Below are 5,113 nucleotides of genomic sequence, written 5' to 3'. Positions count from 1 at the left end.
TAAATGCAATTTTCAAATCTCCATTCAATATGAGATCTCACATCTTGTGTGGTGACAGTTCGTTATTAAAGGTTAACAAGTTGTGTTAGCCTCCTCTTCACATTCACTGGTACAAGTAGCACCTGCTCTGCACCAAAAACACATTCCATTCCAGATTTAATAAATTGTTGGACAGCAGTCCTTTTATGATCTGGGCCAACTCATACATCACATGATTTTCTCCTCACCTCTCCTCTGCCCTGACTTCTTTTTCCTAACTCAGTGAAGCAGATCCTTTCGAGTCCCACTGGAGGCAACATAAATCAAATTATGGATTCTTTACACTCATATCCCAGGCCTGAAGAGAGAGAGAGAAAGCCTAACTTTTTTTTTCTACATTACAAGAAGAGTTATCATTATAATATCATAAAAGATGCACATCTTTCCACTCTGCTGCTGAAACATTAAAGAAAATCACCACATGTAGGGGTTTAACAGTGCTTCTCAGGTGCACAAATAGAAAATTATGGCTGGTGAGCCATCACTGGCCATAAAAATGTCACGTTTTAACACTAAAATGCTGCGGTAGCACAGTGCTGTCGCAATAACGTTGATATTACACTTGAAAATATTGCCCTGAAGTACTGGAAGTAGGGTGGCCTCCTCTAAATTTTGGAGATTTAGACTATAAATAAATAGCACATACATTACACCATCTATACCCAAACCCACCCAAATATCACACACTGGCCTCGTAACACTACTGTTTCTATGTTGTCAGTGCCAAAGATGACTCACAGGCTATATTTTGGTAGGAACCACTGGGCTAAAGGCTGATTGCCATAGAGAGGCTAGAGAAATCAGAAAATACTGAGGGGCCGGTCAACACAAAGTTGGTTTTAGTCTTTTCACAGGGTATGTTGACAATCAGAAAAAGAAAGAAAGGCACCAGCCTTATTCTTTAAGAAGCTGCACACTGTGTGTGTGCACCACTTCCCCAGAGGACACCTCCGTTCATCAGAAGAATGAACACTAAAAACATGTTTTTCACTGCTGCGTTTCAGTGAGCCAACTCAAGAGGAAAAGACAGTGCTGATGCCTGCCGCCTGTCTCTGACCTTGCCACAAATGACAGGGGAGGTAGGCTCAGAGCCTGCAGGTGGTGCAGCAGACGTAGGAGCAACTGTCAGCATAACTTGCACTTGAGCAGTGGGACGGCAAAAGAGTGAACAGTGAAAACATGCTAAAGTACAGCAAAATGAAAGCCTGAGTTGAATATGAAGAAGAAGAGCACCATCTGTAAGTGTTGCAGTGGACTCAAGCTTCCTGCCTGGGGTAGCTCACAGTCCTCACTTTGTGTCTGGTGGGTGCGTATGAACCAGATTTAAAGAAGTATTTGTCTTTAGTTTTTCTAAAGGTCTAAGGGGTGATATGTGATGGCAAAGTACAAAATAAACATAAGGGCACCTGGAACTGAGAGCATTACACACTGAAAACATTTACTGAACCACCTACAACAATGAATAACACAAAGAAGTCAGCTTTGACTGGTGTGTTGCTAAAGATTGAATCACAGAAAAAAAATGCTGCTGCTGGTGACCATTGTCAGTGAGGGTACAAAAACGGGTTCCAAGGACAGAAGGGGAAGGGAGGAGAAGGCTGCTAAGGAAAGGCCAGGGGTCAATGAGATGGAGGAAGAAGCGCTGGGGATGAGGGAATGCGAGACAGGTAACCTGGTCTGTGAGGCCCTGATGACTGACCTGGGACTATGGGAAAGATTAGGGGCAACCATTAATGAGATCATAGGTCTGCAAAAGGAAGATCTTGTAAGCTGGGAGTCTAATGTACAGGGAGAGAGACTGAGAACACTACGGGAGAGAGGAGACACAAAGTTAATGGCATGTAATGGTGGCATATGGATGCATGGAGAGAGAAGAGAGGAAGTCGGAGCATCATGGGAGGACCCCCAGCAGTCTAGCTCTATAACAGCACAACTAAAAGCTTTATCACAGAGGAAAGTTTTAGGCCTGATCTTAAAGGCAGAGAGGGTGTCTGCCTCCTGAACTGAGACTGGGAGCTGGTTCCACAGGAGAGGCGCTTGATAGCTAAAGGCTCTGCCTCCCATTCTACTTCTGTAATCTCGAGAAACCACAAGCAAACCTGCACTACATTCATGTAACTGTCTACCGAACACAAAGACACAGTATGTCAACACCTCTCTTGTGCTATCAGCTATAGAGCTGCTGGTTTATTCACACTGTTACACAGAAACACCCACCATGTCTGTGAATGTCATCAGTGTTTTCAAATAAAAATTTTTTTCCTCCAAAAGAGTGAGAGGCAGTGCTTTGTCAAAATCATCCAAGTTTGGTTTTCAATCTAGTAAAAGAGCAGTTTTGAGTGGACAGAAGGTCAAAACGGAGGCTTGGATTGTGGGGTTTATCTCCATCAGTGCAGGCAGAGCCTAAAAGCCCAAAAGACATGCAGTTGGTAATTAATCAGATCTGTGCCACTGTTAAAAAACCTCTCAGAAATCGATGTTGACCATTTTTTTGCCTTTATCAATCTGCACACTCAGAGATTTTCTCTACTAATTTTTCAGAATTTGAAACCCACTGTCTTTCAGAACATTCCAGACACAGTCGTGTTTTATTTTTTATCATAAATGTTCTCAAAGATTGTCACCGGGGTTGGGATCTTGTGACTGCTGATGGCCATAAGAGCCGTTACTTAAAAAGGCCCGATAGATGTTTAGGTTCATTGTCTTGCTGCACAACAAGTCCTCTGCAATGTAATGTCAGAAGGGGTTTTGCTGTGTGCTTCTGCAGGAGAGAGCAGTCTAAACTTTGTTTCCATAAAAATAACAACCTTTTTCTCTTTCTAATAGTTCAAATAGCTTTTATTGATTTTTTATTGATTTGGAATATGCTGTTCTTCCATTAAGTGCTCTATAAGGAGCAGGATGTTTGTATCTCTTTGTATGTTGGATGCAAGTGTTTTTCCAGCTCATTAATATGTCACCTTGACATTGTTCTAAAACAATGTAGTAACATTAGCTTTTTCTTTCTGGGTAGAAAAAGAAAGGTAGAAAATCACCCCAGTATCACAAGAACAACCTTTTAGGAAACAACAACAAAAAACTATACATACAGTAAATATTTTTATTTATAAAATAAAAATAGAATACAGTTTTCCTGAAAATGTTACAAATAACAATATAGTTGCAAAGGACCTCCCTGAAAGTGAAGCAGCATCAGCAGCAACAATATTGTGCATCAAAATTTACAACCACCAATTTTCTCTCCTGCTTTCCTCCCTCTACTCCCTTGTAGCTTCAGTTCTTCAGTTCTTATTTGCACATATCCATTAGGTTAGATTCAATAACTATCAACCCTCAGAAGCTAAACTAGTTTTGGCACCTGTGCACAGTGATGAATAGCAAAACACGTGCAAGCAGACAACTAGAAAGAAACACTGCCACTACAGTACTAACAGTAACACTAACACACAGTCTAGTGTGGCTCAGGAGGCGAATAAGCCACTACATTAAATTACAGTAGATCACCCAATAAAGGGCCAATCACAACTGATGCACCTAAACACAAGCGCAAGAAAAATCTTACAAATCAACAACTGCAACCAGACTCAAGACACAGAATACAACATTTTGAACAACGAAAAACACCACACCTTCAATCCAGACACTTCCTAATGAAGCAATAGTCAAACCAAGTAGAGAACCATCTTTTTTACATCACTGAATAATGACTAAAACAGCCCGGTCCAGTTACAGTAAGGAGAATACAGTAGTGAGAATTTAATACTCTCGCCCTGAAAACATTATATTGCAATTTTGCAATGACAAATAAACATGAACAAGAAATTTAATTAGTGATGATGAAACAACATGTAGCCTAAGTAGAAAAAAAAAGAGAAAAGCATACGTAATCACGGTCTATATCTTGTACAAAACTTCAGATATAAACCTTTTAACTGTATTACACCAGTCTCACAGTCAAAGTGTGACAATTCAAATGATTAAAACCTCTTTCATGGTGTCCTTAGTTTAAAATGCCCTCAGAGAAAATGTGTCACATTGTGTTTGTAGTTACTAGAAAATCGAGACTAGAAGAGGAAACTGGCAAAACTGCTTGTAGGTGCTCAAATGTGTGTATCAGCGATCCACGCTGGGATCCATCTGAGCAATGAACTTATCTCGTAAACTTAAATATATAAGTCGTGCCCTCGGTTCATTCAGGCATAAAACTCCTTCCCCCAGGCCATGTCCAGAATAAATCTACAGTTACGAAGCTAAACCTTTATATCCAGTCTTCATGAGCTCTATAAACAAACAAATAAATAAATAAGGCTGTTAAGAAATGCATGCTCATTAATGTAAGTCTTCACTACCTCCTACAGAGTGTACAGTGAGGAGTCAGCAGCATGCTGCTTGGCAGTGTTTTCAGGTTGGGTAGGTAAATAAGGTTGTTAGATACATTATGACCCAACAATACAAACAAAAAGCAAATGTGAAGTCAGTTTTTATTTGTAAAGGCCAGTATTACAAATCATAAATTTGCCTCAAGGGGCAATGTGGCAACTGTAACAGGGCAGCATGGGAACTACATTAATCATGATATAAAGCTGTTGGAATTTTCTGGGTGACCCTGTTTGCAATGCGCTTCCCTGTGCAGATATCTGTTATCTTTTGCTTGAGCTTCCTAGCTCTGTGCTGCACTTCCTGTAAACAAAACAAAGCATAAATAGGAAGATGTTTGGTGAAATTAGAGAGAAGTGGGCATGAAAAATGAGAATAGTTTGGTGTCTTGTCTACAAATTTTACTATTTAAGTGGAGAAAGTTTAAATTACATTAAGAATTCAGAGTGCACAGTGGGCCAGAGGTAGGTCTGCGAGGTTAGACAATCAGAGGGGCTCATATCTGCACAAGAAATTGCATCAATTTAGGAACACACAGTTGTGCATGAAAATTGTGGCCGAAGCAGCAGATTCAAGTTTTTCTGAAAATACATGCAAAACATGTCTGCCAACCCAGAACCATTAAGATAGAAGAGTTGTGACAGTGAGGGGTCAAAAACAGCAGTGGGTCATGTGACTCACGTAGCTTCAAATAGTT

Source organism: Monopterus albus, unplaced genomic scaffold (assembly GCF_001952655.1).
Source record: "Monopterus albus unplaced genomic scaffold, M_albus_1.0 scaffold2.1, whole genome shotgun sequence".
NCBI lineage: Eukaryota > Metazoa > Chordata > Actinopteri > Synbranchiformes > Synbranchidae > Monopterus > Monopterus albus.
Note: the sequence above shows the minus strand (reverse complement) of the source record.